This window comes from Pseudophryne corroboree, chromosome 4 (assembly GCF_028390025.1).
Source record: "Pseudophryne corroboree isolate aPseCor3 chromosome 4, aPseCor3.hap2, whole genome shotgun sequence".
Taxonomy (NCBI): domain Eukaryota; kingdom Metazoa; phylum Chordata; class Amphibia; order Anura; family Myobatrachidae; genus Pseudophryne; species Pseudophryne corroboree.
Window position 1 is genome coordinate 917,467,321 of NC_086447.1, and position 24,514 is coordinate 917,491,834.

Genomic DNA, 24,514 nt, shown 5'->3' on the forward strand with positions numbered 1-24,514 from the left:
ACTACCAGCTTCCTAAACCGTCTTGGTAAGATTAAGCAGGTACCGGAGGGCACCTTGATATGCGTTGTAGATGTTATTAGTCTTTACACAAGCATACCCCACGAGGCCGGCTTGGAGTCTATGAAAGAATTCCTGATCAAAGAAAAGATGGAAGCCCTCGACGTCTCATTGTTCCTGGAACTCCTTCGGATGACATTGGAAAAAAATTACTTCTTATTTAACGGTAAATTTTACCGTCAACTAACAGGATGTGCGATGGGGAGCAATGTCTCCCCGTCGTTCGCTAATGTATTCATGTTTAGGGAGGAGGAGGAAGCGTTCTTCAGCGATGATGCCATCTCACGCGATATCTTGCTTTTCGCTCGTTACATTGATGACTTGTTCATCTTATGGACTGGGGGCGCTGATCGTTTCAACCATTTGATGAACACCATTAATTCAAGATCGTCTAGTATTAAATATACATTTCAGTCCAGCAGCAGTTCACTGAATTATTTAGATGTTCAAGTCTCAATTCATGAGGGCAGGCTCCACACTGGCCTTTACCGCAAGCCTACAGACAGGAATACCTTGCTCAGAGCTAACAGCCATCATCCTAAGTCACTCAAGGAAGGGCTTCCTCGTTCTCAAATGATCAGAATATCACGCATCATTAGTGATCGCGATACACTGGATAGGGAGCTGGATGCCATGATCATCAAATTTCAGGAAAGAGGGTATGACCGTCATCTCCTGTTAAAACACAAAGCAGAAATCCTCCGGTTACCCAGGGAAACTCTCCTTATCCCGACGGCACGACAACAAAAACCAGTCATCCCGTTTATCTCAAGGTACAACACGGCCAGCCCTGTCATACAGAGAGCCACTAGAGCCTTGTGGCCTATAGTATCTTCGGACAAAACACTTCATGCGCTCAAAGATAAAAGACCCATGATGTGCTACTCACGAGGTAGCAACATCAAGGACCGCGTTGTCCATGCGGACATTACTGGATTCCAGGTAGAAGCAATCAAATCTAAAACACCTAATTCTCAGTTTCTTGGAAGAGGAACGGGTTGCTATAAATGCATTAAATGCACAACCTGTGAGAACATGATCACAGGGTCAAGCTTCAAGAATCCACATCGAGACAAAACCTACAGAATCAACTTTGTCCTCACATGTACCACAACGCATATTATTTATCTGATCAGCTGTCCATGCGGGCTACATTACGTGGGCAAGTCGGTAAGGACCCTGAGGGAGCGGATGGCCCTTCATCGGTCTGCCATTAAACAGGCATTGGCAGGCAAGGAATCAGAGCAGCCGGTGGCAAGACACTTTGCCACGGCTAAGCATTCCATTAGGGATCTCCGTCATTTAATTATAGATCACGTCCCCAAACATATCAGGGGAGGCGATAGGGATGGCAGACTTTTACAACTGGAAGCCAAATGGATTTTCGAACTTAACACTACTAATCCAAACGGCCTTAATGAGAAAATGAGCTGGAATATCTTTAAATAATACTACCAGTTATTTGTATTTTCTGTTGTTGTCTTCGGGGGGTGCTAGCTGGACACAATAAGCACAGGACATGATATTATTTTAGCTATCCGAATTGGATATTAATTTTCTAAATTAACTTCGATCTTCTTCACCTGCGCTATATGTGTGTCCCGCTACCTCCCTAATATGGATAATCAGGTCATATGCATGCCATGTTTTCTTCTCACGCTGGTGTAGGGTCTTGTTGTTTTTATGCACTTTTTCCGTTTTGACACACAGCGCCGCAGCCCGGCCGCTTAGGCATCGGGAGTCACCATGACTACAGAACGCAGCCTGATGACATCATCAGCAGAGAGACGGACGAGATGACGGAGCGTGCGGTCGGGCCGGCGGACGCTGTCTCACTTGGCGGGCTTCTTTTGGGTACTTAAGGTATGTTAACTCACTTTATTCATTTATTGTTCACCTTGACAAAGGGGGCGTAAGTACCCCCGAAACGTTGGATCGTTTTTGTGGAATACAATTTTGACCACTATAGTCTCTGAGTGCCGCCTCTTCTTTGTAACACTATATATATATATATATATATATATATATATATATAGCTCTTTCGGATATGAATCACATCATCATGTCAATATCCACCGTCAGATATTGTTGGTGCCGACAGGGTCACCCCCCACGTCTGTGTCTCCCATATAGTTTTCTCTTGGGAAAAATATACCTCTACTGACATGTTGACATTAATTTACATGTACCAAGTACTATTAGGAGTCGACAGCGCCGACATAGTCATTCCCTTTGTGGCAGAGCACTCAGCCTCAGATATGCTGTCACACATGTACCAAACACCCACCGACATTAAACTGGCTATAAGGGATAGACCCCAGTACATTCTGTCATGGAAACACAGAAGGAGTTTACCAGCTCATTTCCACAGCGCTTATGAAATAGTGTGCTTTTATGTTTAACTTATATTGCAGCAAACAACTGTGACCCCCTCGATTTTCACTCTGATCTGTACAGCAGTGTGTTGGAAGGACCAGCGTCTGAGGAGAAAATGGCGCTGGTTAGAGCTGTGAGGGCTTAGCTACGCCACCTCAATGGCACGCTTCAGTCCCGCAATTTATTATATATTTATACTGGCGGGGATCTGTATTTAGTGGCCAGGCACTGTATACTCTTATGCCAGTTGCTTATGAGGTTTTATGCTGCCCGCCCTGCCCAGAAGACTTCAGGGACGGCAGAAGATTTCAGTGACTGCTTTGAGGTACCGTGCAGCGGCCGCGCTGCGCGCCATGCTTCCACATACAAAGCGGCACTGCAGGGCGCAGGGGGGGGGGGGGGACGCCCTGTCCCCCCCCCCCCCTCCCCCCTGCAGTGCCGCTTTGTATGTGGAAGCATGGCGCGCAGCACGGCCGCTGCACGGTACCTCAAAGCAGTCACTGAAATCTTCTGCCGTCCCTGAAGTCTTCTGATCTTCTACTCACCCGGGCACTGACTTCTGGCTCTGCAAGGGGGGTGACGGCGTGGCTCCGGGAACGAGCATCTAGGCGTACCTAGCGATCAGACCCTCTGGAGCTAATGGTGTCCGGTAGCCTAAGAAGCAGAGCCTTGAAACTCACAGAAGTAGGTCCGCTTCTCCCCCTTCAGTCCCACGATGCAGGGAGCCTGTTGCCAGCAGGTCTCCCTGAAAATAATAAAAGAGAGTCTTTTCAGAGAAACTCAGGAGAGCTCCTCAGAGTGCATCCAGTCTCACTGGGCACAGAATCTAACTAGAGATTGGAGGAGGGGCATAGAAGGAGGAGCCAGTTCACACCCATTCAAAGTCTTAGTGTGCCCATGTCTCCTGCGGATCCCGTCTATACCCCATGGTTCTTGAAGCATCCCCAGCATCCTGTAGGACGTATGAGAAATAGGATTTCGGTTACCTACCGGTAAATCCTTTTCTCGTAGTCCATAGAGGATGCTGGGGTCAATATTAGTGCCACGGGGTATAGACGGGTCCACCAGGAGCCATTGGCACTTTAAGAGTTTAGGAGTGTGGGCTGGCTCCTCCCTCTATGCCCCTCCTACCAGACTCAGTCTGTGCCCGAGGAGACGACATACTTCGAGAGAAGGAATTACACAGATAGTGGCGAGATTCATACCAGCTCACACAACAGGCAAACCCAGCTAACATGCCGGAAAACTCAGCAACAGCTGAAACAGTAATAATGCAGAACTTACCTAGGAACCAGGCAGTACTAAACTGTAAGACCAATGCAGGAAACCGCAGCGCTGGGCGGGCGCCCAGCATCCTCTACGGACTACAAGAAAAAGGATTTACTGGTAGGTAATTAAAATCCTATTTTCTCTTACGTCCTGAGGTCCATATTAGTACCATGGGCAGAAGCGGATTGGCCATAGGGTTTACAGGGCAGATTCCCGGTGGGCCGACGCACCCATGGGGCCTGTTTTGTTTGAGGACATGTGGTCCTTTTTATAGACATAATGAATAAGATGCAACATAGTTTGCATATATGAAAATGACTTTGCCACTTAACCTGTGATTGCAGATGATCTAGTGTATGCTCTGTCTGCCTGCTTGGCCGACATATAAGATTGAGTGAATAGTGATTGGGATACGGTTGGTGTAATAAGCAAGAAAATATATTTTTCTAAAGAATTAAATAGTTTCCTAAATTCTGAAGGTGTATCATATAATGTGCTCATAATATTTAATTTTATTTATTTTTAACTTTCCTCTTGATGCTAGACATGCCCACTATCTGGAAAGTCTTGGGGGGAGGGTGCTGCCCATCTGGGGCCACTAGTACATATTTTTCCAGGGCCGCTTTTTGTTCCCAATCCGCCCCTGACCATGGGGATGTACCAAAGCTTCCAGTACGGGAGGGAGAGCACGGAGGCTCCTGCAAGACTGCTTGACCAAACTTGAGGTCATCAGAGGCAAAAGTATCGAACTTGTAAAACGTGTTCGATCCAGACCAAGTAGCAGCTCGGCAAAGTTGTACAGCCGAGACAACCCAGGCAGCCGCCCACTTTACGAGTAGAGTGGGCCTTTACAGATTTTGGACACGCCAATCCTGCCGTAGAATATGCATGCTGGATGTTGAACCTGTTCAGCATGAAATAGACTGCTTAGAAGCAGGACACCCAATTTTCTTGGGATCATAGATGATAAACAAGGAGTCAATCTTTCGATGACGAGCTGTCCTCCTCACATAAATCTTCAAAGCACTCACAACATCCAAGGCCTTTGAAGCAATTGAGGAGTCAGTAGGTTGGTTGATATGGAAAGCCGATACAACCTTAGGCAGGAACTGGGACGAATCCTAAGCTCCGCCCTATCTTCATGGAAAATCAGATAGGGACTCTTACAAGATAAAGCTTCCAACTCAGACACACGTTGAGCAGATTAGGCCAACAAAGTGACCGCCTTCCACGAGAGAAACTTGATGTCAGCCTCCAACAGAGGCTCAAACCAAGCAGATTGCAGGAACTGCAGTACCACGTCCAGATCCCATGGTGCATTTGGCTCCACAAAGGGAGGCTGGATGTGCAGAACTCCTTTCAAAAAGGTCTGAACCTCAGGGAGGACAGCCAATTGTTTTTGGAAGAAGATGGACAAAGCAGATATTTGGACCTTGATGGAGCCCAATCTCAGGCCCATATCCAGACCTGCTTGCAGGAAAAAGAGAAAACGTCCAAGTTGAAACTCCACCGCTGGAAATTTCTTGGATTCACACCAAGAAACATTTTTTTCCAAATACGAGGGTAATGTTTAGACGTTACCCCCTTCCTAGCCTGTATCAGGGTAGGAATAACCTCACTCGGGATACCTTTCCGAGCTAAGATCTGGCGTTCAACCGCCATGTCGTCGAACGTAGCCGTGGTAAGTCTTGATAAGCGAACGGCCTCTGCAGTAGCAGATCCTCCCGAAGAGGTAAGGGCCTTGGAACCTCTAACAGAAGATCCAGCAGATCCGCGTACCAAGCCCTCCTTGGCCAGTCCGGAGCAAAGAGGATTGCCAGAACCTTTTTTCTTCTTACCAGTTGAAGAACCTTTGGTATCAGAGGAAGTGGAGGGAACACCCACGGTGTTACCAGTGCGTCCATCGCCACTGTCTGCGGGTCTCTCGACCTGGAACAGTACCTCCCCAGCTTTTTGTTGAGGCGGAAGGCCATCATGTCTAGGCGAGGAACCCCCCACCAACCGGTTACCTCCTCGAACACCTCCGGGTGGAGGCCCTACTCTCCCGGATGGAGATCGTGTCGACTGAGGAAGTCTGCTTCCCAGTTGTCTACTCCCGGAATGACGATTGCCAACATCGCCACCACGCGTCTTTCTGCCCAGAGGAGGATTCTTGACACCTCTGACATGGCAGCCCTGCTCTTCGTTCCGCCTTGTCGGTTTATGTAGGCCACCGTGGTCACGTTGTCCGACTGCACCTGAACAGCCCGATCCTTTAGGAGGTCTGCTGCTTGCAGAAGACAGTTGTACACGGCTCTTAGCTCCAGGATGTTTATTGGGAGAAGGGATTCTTGATTCGACCACCTTCCTTGGAAGGTTTCCCCTTGAGCGACTGCTCCCCAACCTCTTAGACTTGCATCTGTGGTTAGAAGGATCCAGTCTTGAACTCCGAACCTTCGGCCTTCTAGAAGGTGTGGTAGTTGTAGCCACCAGAGAAGCGAAATCCTGGCTTTCAGTGACAGACGTATCCTCTGGTGCATGTGTAGGTGAGATCCCGACCACTTGTCCAAGAGATCCAGCTGAAATGATTGAGCATGAAACCTTCCGTACTGTAGAGCCTCGTAGGAGGCAACCATCTTCCCTAGAAGGCGGATACACTGATGAACAGATACCCGGGAAGGCTTCAAGACATCCCGGACCATTGTTTGAATCACGAATGCTTTATCCACTGGTAGAAAAACCCTCTGCATCTCCGTGTCGAGGATCATCCCCAGGAAAGACAGCCTCCTTGTTGGCTCCAGATGAGACTTTGGAAGGTTCAGGATCCAACCGTGCTCTGAGCAGTTGTGTCGTGAGAGCAATTGATCTTAACAACTTCTCCCTGGCCGACGCCTTGATCAGGAGATAGTCCAGATACGGAATTATGTTCACCCCTTGTTTGCGGAGAACCATCATCTCCACCATCACCTTGGTGAAGACCCTCGGTGCTGTAGAGAGGCCAAACGGCAGCGCTTGAAACTGGTAGTGATCGTCTACCAGTGCAAACCTGAGATATGCCTGATGCGGCGACCAGATGGGAATGTGGAGGTACGCATCCTTGATGTCTAGGGACACCAGGAACTCCCTCTCCGTCAGTCCTGAGATGACAGCTCTCAGAGACTCCATCTTGAATTTGAACTCCTTGAGCTAAGGGTTCAAAGATTATAAGTTCAGAATTGGCCATACCGAACAATCCAGCTTCGGTACCACAAAAAGGTTCAAATAGTAAACCTTGTTCCACTGATGAGGTGGAACTGGAACAATAACCTTGGATACCACAAATTTTTGGATAGCCTCCAGAAGAATTGTTCTGTTTGCCTGCCGAGCTGACAAGCCTGATTTGAAGAAACGGTGAGGTGGGAGATCTTGAAGCTCCAGCCTGTACCCCCGTGACACTATATCCAGTACCCAAGGGTCCAGGCCAGACGACACCCAGACGTGCCTGAAAACGCTGGAGTCTTGCTCCCACCTGACCTTCTTCCAGGCCTAGCTGTCCGTCATGCTGAGGACTTTGGGGTATCAGAAGCTGGCTTCTGGTTTTGGGAGCAGGTTTCTTTCCTTTAGCACGACCACCTCTGAAGGTGTTCGAAGGCTTATTCTTTCTAGTCCTCGCGGTTCGAAAGAGCTGTGACTTGGCCGGCGTAAAAGGCTAATTCGTAGTCGGTGCAGCTGAGGGGAGAAAAGGAGACTTACCCGCTGTAGCAAGCCACGCATCCAGCGCCTCCCCAAAAAAGAGCCTGCCCTGTATAGGGTAGGTCCTCCACGCTCTTCATGGATTCCACATCTGCAGACCATTGGCACAGCCAGAGAACCCTGCGAGCTGAGACGGACATGGAGGAGACCCACGCAGCCATGGATAGTGTTCACGCTAGGCTGTTTTAGCAGAGCGCCGCGCCCTTCCCAATTTTTAAGGGCAAAACCCGCCCTGTCCTTTCTGCGGCGCCCTGCTAAGACAGCCACCCGCTTTCTGCCCTCTCAGCGTGTAAAAATGCCGTGCGCATGCGCGTGGCATCCATTCACGCTGTCAGAGAGCTTAGGGGAAGCTCAGCACCTACGTAGGTGCTGGGCACGCCCCCAACAGTGACGGCGCCGGCCACACACGCCCATGTCTGTGGACTGAAACGTCCACTTGCATTACTAGTGTTCACTCTAGACTGTTTTAGCAGGGCGCCGCGCCCTGCCCATTTTTTAGAAGGCAAAACCCGTCCTGCCCCTTTTGCGGCACCCGGCTAGAACAGCCGCCCGCTTCCTGCCCTCCCAGCGTGTAAAGATGCCATGCGCGCAGCATCCATTCACGCACTGGGAGAGAGCTGGGGGAAGCACAGCACCGATGGAGGTGCTGGGTACGCCCCCAAAAGTTACGTCGCCGGCCACAGACGCCCTCTGTAGTAGCGACTGTGGGCCGCACCGCCCACTAAAATTATGGGCACGCGTGCGGCTTAGCCGAGCGCCAATGTGCCCCCCGAACTCCAGCGCCCTTCTCCTGCCTCATCCTAGAGGAAACACTACATTACGTGCAAGTGGCCATGCCCCTTTATGGTGTGCACGCGCTTGTGCCCCATCACGGACCCGCGCCCTGCCCGTCTCCTAGAGTGAACACTACATGGAACCCAGGTCCTTCATGGAATCTACCAAGAACCCTGCAGAACCCTGAATATTACGCAAAAATAAATCAACGTCACCTTTATCCATAGTAGTCAATTCCTCCTGCAGAGTGATTGACCACCTGGCAATAGCTTTAGAAATCAAAGCACAGGCTATAGAAGGCCGCAGTATAGCCCCTTCAGCCGTGTAAATGGGTTTTAGCATAGCATCCACATTACGATCTGCTGGGTCCTTCAACGCAGTAGATCCTGGTACTGGTAATACCACCTGTTTAGTCAGCCTGGAGACAGAGGTGTCGACTATTGGCGGGGACTTCCACTTTTCCCTATCTTCCTCTGGGAAGGGAAAAGCAACCAAGACCCTATTGGGAATCTGGAATTTTTTCTCCGGATTATCCCAGGCTTTCAAAGATAGCATTTAACTCCTTAGATGCTGGGAAGGTTAGAGGGGGCTTTTTATTGTCTGTGAAAAAGGCCTCCCCTACCTGCTCAGGAGTAGTGTCAGTAATGTGTAACACATCCCTTACAGCTTCAATCATCAACTGCACCCCCTTAGCAAGTGATGCCGTCCCCCCTTGAAACATCCCCGTCACCGTCTGCAGTGTCAGAATCGGTGTCCGTGTCATCTTGCATAATCTTAGCAAGTGCACGTTTGTGAGACTGTACCGCAGGGGACCCAGAGGTGGTCATTCCGAGTTGTTCGCTCGTTGTTTTTTTTCGCAACGGAGTGATTAGTCGCTAATGCGCAATGTCCGCAGTGCGACTGCGCCAAGTAAATTTGCTATGCAGTTAGGTATTTTACTCACGGCATTACAAGGTTTTTTCTTCGTTCTGGTGATCGTAATGTGATTGACAGGAAGTGGGTGTTTCTGGGCGGAAACTGGCCGTTTTATGGGTGTGTGCGAAAAAACGCTGCCGTTTCTGGGAAAAACGCGGGAGTGTCTGAAGAAACGGGGGAGTGTCTGGGCGAACGCTGGGTGTGTTTGTGACGTCAAACCAGGAACGAAACCGACTGAACTGATCGCAGTGGCCGAGTAAGCCTGGAGCTACTCAGAAACTGCTAAGTAGTATCTAATCGCAATTCTGCTAATCTTTCGTTCGCAATTTTAATATGCTAAGATTCACTCCCAGTAGGCGGTGGCTTAGCATGTGCAAAGCTGCTAAAAGCAGCTTGCGAGCGAACAACTCGGAATGAGGGCCAGTATCCGACCAAACAACCATAGAGGATTGCCGAACTCGAGTAGCATGCTCCGTTCTAGCAAGCCTGTCTGAAATATGAGAAATAGTCCCCCTAAGAGAAGCTAACCATTCCGGCTCTCTAGCAGGGATCTGCAGCATATGAAACAGTCTCTAGACATGTTTGCAACTACACACCAATCACCCCACATGTACACAGGGTACTGGGCAGACAGAGTGTGCCCCCCCCCCCTAAGAATGGCAGAGAGACACAGAGATTGGAACCAACCCACACACTGCGCTATTAAAGGTATAGGGGGACCCTAACCAGCGCTGACCGTGTCCCTTAATAGGGGACACATTCTATAAACAGACTCCCCTCCCTTCTACAACCCCCTGGTACTGTACAGATAACTGGAGGTGCTCTGGCAGAGATTGCAGGCAGGAAAATGGCACTGAACGCTGCTGGGTCCGCTCCGAGGAGAAGCTCCGCCCCCTTAATGGCGCCGTCTTTCTCCTCTTGGTAGATTATACTGGCTTGAGGATTATGTGCTGGCTGAGATCCACAGACCCCGACAGGCTTGTTTTGGTCAGTGTAGGGTCAGGTGCTGGCTCAGGGCGCCCCTCACAGCGCCGCACCCAGGTACCACTGAGCCGCCCGGGAGTGTGGTTAATACCACGCTCCTACCCTTAAGCCGCCCTCTTCACACTGACCCCCCGCTTGTAAGGGGGGACAATGACTCACTTGCCACACTTCAGCTCTGTAAGGGGGTGGCGGCTGGGTGCCGAGGCAAGCGTTCCCCTGGGGCGGAGCGCAATCTGTGCCCTCTGGAGATCAATGTCCAGTCAGCGGAGACAGTGGCTCAGACCACACAGGGCGGACACTGCTCTCCCACCCCCCTCTCCCCTCCCCCCCAAGGATAGACATTGAGGTGTAGAGTAGGATCTGAGGCACCAACAGGCTCAAAGCTTTCACTGTTCCCGGAATGCACAGTGCCGCCTCCTCTATAACCCCGCCTCCCTGCACAGGAGCTCAGTTTTTAGTTTACCAGCCCAATGCAGTAGCAGGAAAAGAGACGACAATGGTTAGTAGCCACATACACCACACTCTCACGACAGGAGGAGTGTCAGTGGCTAATGCCATACCAACCCAGAGAAGCCAAGTGTGTCAGGGTGGGCGCCTTGTGGAGCCCAGTGTACCTCGCAGAAAGATACACTCTACACCCCAATGTCTATCCTTGTGGAGCCCAGTGTACCCGGCAGCAGAAAACAGTATCCTGAAAAATCACATCTTCCACAGATTATCTCCAGCATGCAGCCTTAGATTCAGATTTATCTAATCTACGGTTAATCAGATACATACTGTCACGTAGCTCTTTCACCCATGCAGGCTTTTGGTGTGCCGGTAGCGCCACCACATTACAACTCTGTGTCCCTAAAATGGCTTCCTCCAGGGAGGAACTCCCTGCCTCAGACATGCCTCACACGTGTACACCACACTCACACACTGGGACTTATTTTGGGGACAGACCCACAGTAAATTCTGTCAGAGGGACACAGGATAGGAGCAGCCAGTTCACAAACCCAGCGCCAGTATTGCCTGTGAACACAGAATGTCCACAGCCCAAAAGCGCTTTTAAATAGTAATATACACTATCAAATGCACCACAATCGCTTTGTGCTCCCCCTTTATAGCACCCTGTACTTGTCAGAAGTGGAGGAGAGAACCAGCTTGTTCTCTGCAGCCGGAGGAGCGAAAATGGTGCCAAGTAGTGTGCTGGCTGCCTGAGGAAGAAGCTCCGCCCCCAGTATCAATGACAATATTTATACTGGCAGGTGTAGGGCTGTGCCAGCTGCAACTTATGCCCCCTTTTAGCCAGTTTGAGGTATTTTTCTTGCTGCCTAGGGCGCTACGCCCCCCTCCCCCCCGTGCCTGTGTGTGGGCAGCAATAGCGCGTTGCGCTCCCGCCAGCCGTGCCACACCTCAGCCGTCACTTACTTGATTGAAGATCATTCTTCTCATACTCACCTGTCTTCTGGCTCTGTGAGGGGAGTGACGGCGTGCTGTGGGAGTGAGCATCTAGACACGGCTAGCGTTCCGTTCCCTTCAGGAGCTAATGGTGTCCTGTCAGCCAGAAGCAGAGCTATGAAACTGAGGAAGTGGTTTCTGCTTCTGCCCCCTCAGTCCCACGAAGCAGGGAGTCTGATGCCAGCAGATCTCCCTGAAAATAAAAAACCTAACATAAGTCTTTTCAGAGAAACTCAGTAGAGCGCCTCAGAGTGCATCCAGTCTGCCTGGGCACATTTCTAAAATGGAGGTCTGGAGGAGGGGCATAGCGGGAGGAGCCAGTTCACACCCAATGTGTCTTTAGAGTGCCCATGTCTCCTGCGAATCCCATCTATACCCCATGGTCTTGATGTCATCCCCAGCATCCTCTAGGACGTATGAGAAATATAAACTCTAAAATAAGCTTTTACTAAGAAAGCCCTGTAGAGCTCCCCTAGCTGTGACCGGCTCCTCCGAGCACATTTTCTAAACAGAGTCTGGTAGGTGGGGCATAGAGGGAGGAGCCAGCCCACACTATTAAACTCTTCAAGTGCCAGTGGCTCCTGGTGTACCCATCTATACCCCATGGTACTAATATGGACCCCAGCATCCTCTAGGACGTAAGAGAAAAATAAAAAGTTTTGATGGGTAAGCACAAATATGTAATACCACAAAAGTGTATAACTGAGGGACTGCAACAGATATCTACTGTGATCCCTCCACTAACGACAGCAGCCGCAGACCACACACCTTAGGTTTCTATGGTGGATGCGATGATGCCAGATTGAACAAGCTCCAGAATGAAAAGAATTTCTGAGTTCGGAAAACACAGGTAACAATCTGAGGATGGCTTTAGCCGGTTGTAGCCTATGGGCTACATTTCATTATTAAACATCTAAAGGCCCATACACACTGGGCGACTGAGCTGATAGCAGGTCACTTTCAGCTCAAAGCCACCCAGTGTGTATGCACAAGCGATGAGTGGCGAGTGCTGATGCACGCCCCCGCTTCATCGCTGGTGGCCGCCGTTCATCTGCTGGTATAACCAGTAGATGAACAGCGGGGTGAACGGCTTTCCATAGCGTCCTGCTATGGAAAGCCGCTCACATCGCTGGGCAGGGGGGAAAGCGCTTAGTGTGTATGGACCTTTAGAGTTGCACAGAACTTCGACAGCAAAGGCCGACACTAATGCGCAGGATACCCGCTTCCACGCTGAGAACATTGCATAGGTAGACTCCTTGCGGAGCACACTGAATCATGCCGCTGATATAATGGTGATGCAGTTATTGATAACGGGGCCTCTAACAGTGAAGAGGGTAAGGAGGATATACAATTAGATAACATCACTTCTTGGAGAATCAGAAATGGACATATTGCGGTATCCAATTACAGGACATTTTTACTGTTCAAAAACGGACACGCAATCGTGCGCAACATGGGATACGGTATAAGCTCCCAATACTATGTGTTATCGCGGCTCCGGCAGAGTTATCGGGATTATGCTTCAGGTTCCTGAGGCACCCGGAGAATAATCCACAATAAATGCCGGCATCGTGGCTAATAGGACAGGCCCCGGCGACACTATTCCCAGTGCTGACTAATAGGATAGGCCCCGGCGACACTATTCCCAGCGCTGACTAATAGGACAGGCCCCGGCGACACTATTCCCAGCTTAGACTAACAGGACAGGCCCCGGCGACACTATTCCCAGCGCTGACTAATAGGACAGGCCCCGGCGACACTATTCCCAGCGCCGACTAATAGGACAGGCCCCGGCGACACTATTCCCAGCGCAGACTAATGGGACAGGCCCCTGGCGACACTATTCCCAGCGCCGACTAATAGGACAGGCCCCCGGCGACACTATTCCCAGCGCCGACTAATAGGACAGGCCCCGGCGACACTACTCCCAGCGCAGACTAATAGGACAGGCCCCGGCGACACTATTCCCAGCGCTAATAGGACAGGCCCCGGCGACACTATTCCCAGCGCCGACTAATAGGACAGGCCCCGGCGGCACTATTCCCAGCGCCGACTAATGGGACAGGCCCCCGGCGACACTATTCCCAGCGCTAACTAATAGGACAGGCCCCGGCGACACTATTCCCAGCGCCGACTAATAGGACAGGCCCCGGCGACACTGCCCCCAGCGCAGACTAATAGGACAGGCCCCGGGCGACACTATTCCCAGCGCAGACTAATAGGACAGGCCCCGGCGACACTAGTTCCAGCACTGACTAATAGGACAGGCCACGGCGACACTATCCCCAGCGCAAACTAATAGGACAGGCCCCGGCGACACTATCCCCAGCGCAAACTAATAGGACAGGCCCCGGCGAAACTATCCCCAGCGCAAACTAATAGGACAGGCCCCGGCAACACTATTCCCAGCGCCGACTAATAGGACAGGCCCCGGCGACACTATTCCCAGCGCCGACTAATAGGACAGGCCCCGGCGACACTATTCCCAGCGCCGACTAATAGGACAGGCCCCGGTGACACTATTCCCAGCGCCGACTAATAGGAAAGGCCCCGGCGACACTGCTCCTAGCACCGACTAATAGGACAGGCCACGGCGACACTACTCCCAGCGCAGACTAATAGGACAGGCCCCGGCGACACTATTCCCAGCGCAGACTAATAGGACATGCCACGGCGACACTACTCCCAGCGCTGACTAATAGGACAGGCCCCGGCGGCACTATTCCCAGCACTGACTAATAGGACAGGCCCCGGCGGCACTATTCCCAGCGCAAACTAATAGGACAGGCCCCGGCGACACTATTCCCAGCGCTGACTAATAGGACAGGCCCTGGCGACACTGCTCCCAGCGCAGACTAATAGGACAGGCCCTGGCGACACTATTCCCAGCACTGACTAATAGGACAGGCCCCGGCGACACTATTCCCAGCGCAAACTAATAGGACAGGCCCCGGCGACACTATTCCCAGCTCAAACTAATAGGACAGGCCCCGGCGACACTATTCCCAGCGCAAACTAATAGGGCAGGCCCCGGCGACACTATTCCCAGCGCCGACTAACAGGACAGGCCCCGGCGACACTATTCCCAGCGCTGACTAATAGGACAGGCCCCGGCGACACTATTCCCAGCGCCGACTAACAGGACAGGCCCCGGCGACACTATTCCCAGCGCTGACTAATAGGACAAGCCCCGGCGACACTATTCCCAGCGCTGACTAATAGGACAGGCCCCGGCGACACTATTCCCAGCGCAAACTAATAGGACAGGCCCCGGCGACACTACTCCCAGCGCTGACTAATAGGACAGGCCCCGGCGACACTATTCCCAGCACTGACTAATAGGACAGGCCCCGGCGACACTACTCCCAGCGCTGACTGACAGGACAGGCCCCGGCGACACTACTCCCAGCGCTGACTTATAGGATAGGCCCCGGCGACACTATTTGCGTTGAAGTGAATACACAACTCATACTGGGCATCTTTCTCCCTGTGCTGATAAACCCACTCAGTGCAGCCATGATATGAAAGGTGTGGGGGGGGGGGGGGGGGGGGGGGGGGATCATTAACCCATTCAATTCAGGAACGATGGGGGGGGGGCATTAACCCATTCAGTTCAGGGCATGGGGAGAGGCATTAACATATTCGCCACCTCACAGGGCACACTAAGCAGCTCCCATCCATAACACCCGGCCACAATAAGATAACCCCGGGACAGGTCAGATAGCCACCCGCCAGTCAAAAAAATCATTAAATGAATCTTATAGGCCCTACACACTAGCCGAAATTTTGAAAGATATGAACGATCTCGTTCATAAATGAACGAGATCTCGTTCATATCTTTCAGTGTGGAGACTCCAGCGATGAACGATGCGCGTCCCCGCGCTCGTTCATCGCTGGTCTCCCGTCGGCTGTGCATGCAGGCCAATATGGACGATCTCGTCCATATTAGCCTGCACTTCAATGCAGCCGGGTGACGGGGGGAGTGAAGAAACTTCACTCCCCCCGTCACTGCCCCCCCGCCGCCGGGTCGCTCGTCGGCCGTATCCGCCGTCGGGCAGCTCGGCAGCGGGTCGGCCAGTGAGTAGGGCCCCTAAAGGGGGGTACTCACGGAGCGATCGCTGCTTAAAATCTAAGCAATCTGACTAGATTGCTTAGATTTTAAGCACGATCGCTCCGTGTGTAGCCCCCTCAGCGATAGCGATGCGCAGCCCCGCGCATCGCTATCGCTGCTGCTAGATTGGCCTGCAAGCAGGCCAATCTAGCGGGTCGCTCACTTCACCCGCTGGGTGAAGTGAGCGGCCCCCCCGTCTCCCCCCGCACGCTCAGCACAGATCGCGCTGTGCTGAGCGCCGGGAGAGATGTGTGCTGAGCGGTTCGCTCAGCACACATCTCTCTGACATCGGCCAGTGAGTACTGGCCTTAACTCTCCAGAAGCCTGACGGCAACAAGGTGCTATTCGTGTCCTGTCCTGGGATCCCGCTTACATACACTAGCGCCGGAGCGATGCAATACCGCGGCCGCACCGACCCTTCCATCTGTGCCTGTGCCAGTGACAGTGAGCCACAGCCACTGACTGCAGTGCACTGCTATTTAAAGTTCCCGCGTTCCACGCGTACGCGCGTCGCTTCTTACGACTCCGACCCCAGCACCGCCCACTGCCTGACGTGCACTAGGTCCTTCCGGCGAAGGCATCCTAGACGCTACCAACCTAGACGCTACCCCAGCTGCATAGCTCCAGACCGGAAGTGACAGCCGGCCAGCGCGACGCTTCTTTCGACTCCGCCCCCAACACCGGCCACTGCCTGACGTGCACTAGGTCCTTCCGGCGAAGGCAACCTAGACGCTACCGCTTACACCCAGTTGCATAGCTCCCAACCGGAAGTGACAGTGCGGCCAGGTTACGGTATAATAGAGGAGCAGCAGCAGCAGCAGCAGCAGCGGCTTCAGTGCAGTCATGGAGACCGATAAACGGGAGAAGATGTATGTGTGTACGCATTGCAAGATGACTGTACCTACAGCCGCCTCCTTTAGTTACCATATTATGGGGAAAAAGCACAGAGCGCGGATGGCACATCTGTGCACTGAAATAGTTCCTCAGATAAAGAGCTTCCAGCAGTTCCTGGACACCTATATGAAGGATGACCCCATACTGGGCCTGGAGCACGTTGTGGAAGTGCAGATGGGCAGCTACCTGTACATATGTCACCTCTGTGCTGTGATAATGCGGAGAATAGAGATGCTCTACCATTTGTGGGATTTGAGGCATGTGGAGAGGTATTTGCGCAGACACCATCCCGAAGTATTAGCTTCCACGCGTAAGATTATAAGACTGATTGATAAGAAAATAGCAATACGTTGCGCTGCCATAGAGAATTACTCTCTGTGTGGGAGTAAAGAAATGAAAACATTAGCAATTGCCGACAAGGGTCCAACACCGGCCAAAATGGCCAAATATGTCCATAATGAAAATGATTACTGCAAAAGCAGCGATCAATATGAAGCAGAGCGAGAGAAATGGAAACTTCTGGATCAATCGCCATTTACACACAATGATGAATTCTTTGCGTACATGAGAGACTTTGAGATACGGAATGAGGAGGACGCCTCGTTTGTTAAAATCATCCTTCAGAACTGTAATAAAGCGCTGAAGATATTCCAGCCAGAGCAAGCAAACGCAACGGGGGTTCAGGAATCTCCCGCCAGCAGTCACCAGGATCCAGCACCCACAGGCCAGGCTGATCCAGAGCACCTCGGTTATAGTCCAAAGACTGTAGATGAATCGGTTCCTTCTGTGTCACAGTGTGCCGTCAGCTCCAGCCTGGAACCGGAACTGGCCAAACAAAGTGACGCTAAAGAGATCTTCTTCAGCAACATCAAAAATATGGATGCGTCCCAGCTCCGCAGCGTTTTCCAGTATATTGCTGCTACACATCCAGAGTTTAGAGGGATACTTGCAGGAAACTGGGAGTCTTAAACCATCGTGATGCTCTCACATTCTATAACTACAAATATGTTCCGTATTATTTCATAATGAGTTCTTTCATATTTGTCTATTATCTGCTTTTTTTTATTTCTAAATGTATTCCGGCTGGGAGATTCGCGATGCTGCATATTTCGTTTATGCTATTTGTACAGAACAAAGTTGTGATTATTTCCAATGAAATCTGTCACATTTGCCATCAGATTTTTATAATACTATGTGTTTAGTTGTTAAAATAAACTAATGCAACATGACTGCTTGTAGTTTGCCAGCTGGGGGTAAACAGTTAGCCGTGGGCTAAATGCTGGCTAAAGTCCATGTGGAGCGGGGATTGGGAAAGGCTATATAATTAAATAGCCTTTTTCCTGTGCCTTAAAATCGTGTTTCAGGCAGGGAAACCCACTGATTCCATGTAAACTGCAGAATCGATGAGTTTTTTCACACGCAAACCCACAATTTTACCATTTGTACACTGAATTACGAGGTTCTGTCCAACACTGAGCATTCACACACGGGATAACTCCTGCTAATTGGATTGCTCCAGCAATCCGCGGCTAATTGAATATCTCCATTGGACTCACAGTCTCCATACAGCTGGGGTGCTGCGTCATACTAGTATTAAAAAAATATGTAATTGTTCCTTTTGCACGGTTCCAAAGATTTACAAATATGTGGCTGCAAAATACGTATAGCGTGGCAACGCTTGCACTACAGCTGGGGTAAATATAGGGGCTGGAACAGCTTTAATACAAGTCACTCTTTGATTAGAGAGTCACAATGGAGCCTTGCATGTGAATATTATATACTGGGATGTTAGTTGATTACTAACCACACATCTACTGTATATCTGCTTATTATCAAAGCTGCTCCATATCTGTAATGAAAACATTTGCAAGCTCTGAGAACTGGCAGCGTATGTGGTTACTGCTTTGCTGACCTCTAGCAAACTAATGACTTAGTTGCAAATTTAATACAGATACGTTGGAGCATATGAATAAGTGGTTTAAAAAAGTAACATTGACTTTATATATGTGTTGTTTTTTCATTCTGATTATGTGCTGTTTTCATATGTGATATCGCTATTACTATGGGGTTTTTGTGTTTTCTGCTGAAAATAAAAATGTATTTTTGAATAAAAATTGCTGTTGAGAAATATTATAAGTCCCCTGCTTATTAATGGAGAGCAACCCTAAATAGGTGTGGTTCATAGGGTCGAGTGTTTAGGTCGACCATGCTAGGTCGACAGGTCAAAAGGTCGACTTGAGTTTTTAATGGGGTTTGTGTCGTTTTCTCCGTACAGTGACCGGGAACCCCAATTAGTGCACCGTGTCCCCTCGCCATGCTTCGGGCAAGGTGCCTCGCTCCACTACCGCTGCGTTCGGCGCAGGTTACTATTCCCAATCGTAGTCCACGTGGATCATTCAGTATGAAAAAGTAAAAAAAAAAAAAAGTGAAAAACTCATGTCGACCTTTTGACCTGTCGAACTAGCATGGTCGACCTAAACACTATCGACCCTATGAACCACACCCATTTAGGGTTGCTCTCTATTAATAAGCAGGAGACTTGTAATATTTCTCAACAGCAATTTTTATTTAAAAATATATAATTCCAGCATAAAACACACAAAAAACCCCATAGTAATAGCGATATCACATATGAAAACAGCACATAATTAGAATGAAAAAACAACACATATATAGACGAGATCCGCAGGAGACATGGGCACACTATAAGACTTTTAATGGGTGTGAACTGGCTCCTCCCTCTATGCCCCTCCTCCAGACCTCCGTTAGATTTTGTGCCCAGAGAGACTGGACGCACACAGGGGAGCTCTACAGAGTTTCTCTGAAAAATACTTTTGTTAGGTTTATTATTTTCAGGGAGCACTGCTGGCAACAGGCTCCCTGCTTCGTGGGACTGATGGGAGAGAAGCAGACCTACTTCTGTGAGTTCAAAGGCTCTGCTTCTTAGGCTACTGGACACCATTAGCTCCAGAGGGTCTGATCGCTAGCTCTGCCTAGGTGCTCGTTCCCGGAGCCACGCCATCACCCCCCTTGCAGAGCCAGAAGAAGCTGGGTGAGTAGAAGAAGATCAGAAGACTTCAGTTAGACGGCAGTAGATTTCAGTGTCTGAGGTACCGCGCGGCTGTCGCGCTGCGCGCCATGCTCCCACACATACAGCGGCACTGAAGGGTGCAGGGCGCAGGGAGGGCGCCCTGGACAGCAGAAAACCTCGACTCTGACCACTGGCAAACGTTTAATAAGTGCCTGGGCACAAATTAAGAACCCCCGCCAGTATAAATATGAAATAAGAAGCGGGACTGAAGCGCACCATTGAGGGGGCGTGGCTTAGCCCTCACAGCTCTAACCAGCACCATTTTCTCTCCACAGAGCTGCAGAGAAGCTGAGCCTTCCTCACCACTGTACAAGTAACAGGAACAAAACGGGGGGGGGGAGGGTAGGGGGCACAGTTGATTTGGTGCTAATTATATATATATATATATATATGGAAAAGGGTGTAGACCTAATAATGCGCTTTGTGAAAGCTCCAAACCTAAATGACGTACTCCCTGTTAGATAGAGTACATAAAGAGGATACCAATACAAAATGTCAAAAGGGAGCTAGAAATGTTGTGTACATACAATATCCTTCCAGATTATGACCGCAAAGTGATAAAAACAATAGATTTTATTCACATATTCACCAAGTACATCATACTTTTAGTGAACGGAGATTATTACATGAAAATCCAATGGTAAATATAATAAAAATACAGTTTACAATGTTATTGCAGACATGATAACAGACAATGTATCCCATCAAATGGTGTATTATACAGGATGTCTGATGTTTTCACAAGAAACACTACCCGACGCGTTTCGTCCCAAGGACTTCATCAGGGCTTCATGTCTATTTGATAGATATGAATCGAATAAGAAAATTATTAAAAATTATTTTTCCAATATACCATGTTGATCATAATCTGAAAATAGTGTTTGATACATACCAATCAAAGTAGGGGCCAAAAACCGATTTTTACGGTATAATTAGTCCCACAATCAATTTCTGAAAGAACCATATCATAATGAAAATTAATTAATTAATTGCATAATAAGGGTAATTAAATAATCCACTACTATAAAGGAGGGGGGGTGGTACATGAAATTTAAATGGATCTATATAGATGGATTAATATAGATGGATTAAATAGATCTCGTTAATATTCATGGAAACAATCATATATGGACATAATCAACTTAATAGTGATGTATAATTGCAAAAATACAGATGCTAGAATTTACAGAGTTGAAAAAAGACCATATATAATGGTCATATATTGTTACCAGTATATACAATAATAACATTAATGGAGAATTTCCATACAATTGTGCCTCATATAACTACAGAATACTTGCAAATAGTCCAAACTGGTATTTAAATATTAATAAGTACATACCAAAAAGGATTTAAAATCAAATGATCACGCTGAATGTATCAATATTCACCACGGGTCCAGCCTATAATATATATATATATATATATATATATATATCAATTTTATCCGTCAATTAATCCCCTATACAGATGGGGGATAATTCGCTCCAAAAAAGGGCCAGAAAAATAATTGATTGTACATACCCTCATAGGAGTGCAAACTGTAGGATTATGCTGTTGTGGTCTCTATTAGCTATAACCACCTTTACAATGTCCAGCCTATAAAACAATTGATGATAATCATGTGCTATTTTCCAAATGAATCCCAGGCTCACATGTTACAATGGAGCTGCATTTGCATCAATTTATATGACAGAGAATGATTCATTATTAGATTACATTGAATAACAAAATGGGACCTTAAACATATAAAGATTCTCATAATCTATCCCAATTACAACATGATGACAAACATAGTTAATATGAACCAACATTTATGTGTCAACTCAGCCCTCCAGTGTATAGATTCTCACTAAAGAATACTGTTACAGAGAACAGAAACATTGTAACTTACTTTGAATAGTAGCAGCCTCTCCTGAACAGCAGTGTAACATCATGCTGGGCAGGGGGGTTTAAGTACTCTCAGCCTGATATATTCACTTCCTGTATGTGTGAAGCATGTTAGTGCCTAATTGCCTCTTTCTGCTTTGTTTTTCATTGATTCATTAGAATCTGTGACTAGGTCTCTTTATTAACAAGTGCCCAGGAATCTTAATTTTTATTAAATGTTGTTTTTTAGCCGCAGTGGACGCATTAGTTGTCTATGCGTTCCACTGCGGTCTCCGGCGTGCGTTCCATTGCCCTCGCTTCCGCTTTGTCTAGCGGAAGTGATAAGGTAATGAGAACGGTTGGGTGCATCTGTAGTGACAAACCTAAACCGTGTATATATTTAACATTACCTCATTTACACTATGTAAACTCTACCTATTAGGTGCATATGGTTTATTAATTATATTATTCCAAATCAGAGTGGACGCATTCATTATCCATGCGTTTCACTGTGATCCCGGCCTGCGTTCCATTGCCTCCGCTTCCGGAAAAACGCCATGAAGATATGGTGGCACATAAAATTTATTGTGGCTACGGTGATCAATGTTTTAATTGAACCCTTTATATTTCTATGAAGATTTCTTGTCAGTGTTAGTGCTGATGTGCATTTTATTTGCGCTACATACAGAAAGAATGCGCATTAATAAAGTGACCGTGAATAGTTGATACTGATTTAATGATTATCCTTGCAAACCCTGTGATTAAACTTATAACCTACCTAATTAATTGGCATTATTATGTCTAAATTTGAGACCACATGATTTAGTGTTAAGGTCAATTGACTGTTAATTGACATAAGGCTTACTTAATTTACCTACTAATTACTCCTAAATGTGCCCATTAATAATCCTACTGGTGTTTCCCTTAATATGATATATTAATAATATATTAATAATATTAGATAACCTTGAAAAACTCACATTAATCTGGTTTATCCAATTTAATTATGATCATTTTAATATCATTTAATTATTAACCATTATAAGAGACTAAAGTTAATGAGTTTAAATATAAATCCTACCCAATTGATTATATCTATTGTGATACTGAAATCTATGTTAATTCTTCCCAGTGCTGTTTAATTCAGTGCTGATTACAAGAAATCCAATCCACTTGACTAAATTAACCTACTGCTCGATTGTAACATGATATACCAATCAATAACATATTCTGACTGGTTGAGCTGGTTACAACAATAAATGTCCGTTCATTCACATAAAAACATAGCATTACAGCACTTTTTACAAAAAAGAGACAATATCGCATCCTTCATTATGTCCATTAGGGGTTAGAGTGTCTAAAGTATAGATCCAGAATGTTTCTTTTTTAGATAATGTAAGATCTCTACTTCCCCCCTTTTGGTCTACCTGAATGTGCTCTAAAATAGTAAACGAAAAGTTGTTCTTGTCAATTTTTGACCCATGTTTGTCCCTATAGTGCCTAGGTAAACTATGTGTACATACTTTATTTTTTATATTTCTAATATGCTCTTGCACTCTGATTTTTACCTGTCTTTTTGTTTTTCCTATATAAGATAATTTGCAACTGCAGGTGATCCTATAAATCACATACTCAGTATTGCAGTTTGCCAATTGATTGAGCTTGTATGTGCGACCTGTATGCATCACACAGCTAAAGGGTTTTCTTTCCATATAGTCGCAACAGATGCATTTAGAACAGGGAAAGCAGCCTTTGGAGGCAATAAAATTACCCGGGTTGGGGACAGTCGTCTTTCCTGTAACCACTTTACTGGGTGCTATGATGTTTTTCAAGTTATTGGCTCTACGAAATATCAATTCAGGTTTAGTCGGTAGTTCAGGACCCAGGATAGGGTCATTTTTTAAAATCCCCCAATGTTTCTCCAATATCTTTCTTATACTGTAATTCTCACAGTTGTACTGGGTAATGAAAGGTCTAGAGTGTTGGTATTTACCACCTTCAGACTTTATCTTGGGAACTAACATTGTTTCCCTTTCTCTATTCCCAGCTTTGATCTTAGCTGTATCAATCAGTTCTTTACTATAACCTCGTTCTAAGAATCTTTCTGTTAGGATAGATGCTTGTTCCCAATAGTCCTCTAAGTTGGTACAATTCCTTCTGATGCGTAAAAATTGTGCATAAGGTACTCCTTCTTTCCATCTTGTTAGATGGCAGCTGGTCTGAGGGATATAGCTGTTGGCATCAACCTCTTTGAAGTGTGTCTTTGTTTGTATTATTTTGCCAGGGATACCCACTAACACTAGATCCAAAAATTCAATAGTGGTGGTATTTGTTTGATGAGTGAATTTGAGGTTAAACTCATTCTCCTGTATGAAAACTAAAAATTCATCAATACTGGAGGAGTTACCCTGCCAAATGAATAGGAGGTCATCTATAAATCTCTGGTAGAATAGTACGTTCTTTTTGAACTCAGATTGATAGATAAATGACTCTTCCCAATCCCCCATATAGAGATTTGCATAAGCCGGGGCAAATTTTGTCCCCATGGCTGTACCTTGTACCTGTAGGTACTGCTTCTGGTTGTATTCAAAGAAGTTATGTTCAAGAATGTATTTGATACTGTCAAGCATAAATTCCCTGCCCAATTTGGTCATTTCTAGATCTTTTAAAAGAATTTTCTCTATTGTTTGCAAGCCTGTTTTATGTGGAATTGTAGAGTACAAAGATTGTACATCGATGGTTAACCATCTTAGGTCCTCTGACCATGTCACTGTACTCAGTTTTTGAAGGACATCAGTAGAGTCCCTTAGATGGGATTTTAACTGTAATACATAGGGTTGCAATTTTATGTCCAAATAATGGGACAAGTTTGATGATAACGAGTTAATTCCCGCAACTATGGGCCTTCCAGGGGGAGTGTTTTTGTTCTTATGCACTTTGGGGATATGATAAAAGGTTGGCATGGTTGGATGCTTAATGTAAAGGAAGTCAAATTCTTCCTTACATATAACTTCATTTTT

The 24,514-nt window shown here is 47.6% G+C and overlaps 1 long non-coding RNA gene across 1 annotated transcript; it reads right to left on the minus strand.

Annotated features, from left to right (window-relative positions):
• Positions 1-20,180: 20,180 nt before the first annotated feature.
• LOC134911898 (uncharacterized) lies at positions 20,181-21,619 on the minus strand. The gene is made up of 3 exons (XR_010176947.1): positions 21,520-21,619; positions 20,518-20,576; positions 20,181-20,420 (listed from the first exon to the last, which is right to left on the minus strand). It is a non-coding gene; the product is annotated as an uncharacterized LOC134911898 (long non-coding RNA).
• Between the last annotated feature and the right edge of the window lie 2,895 nt (positions 21,620-24,514).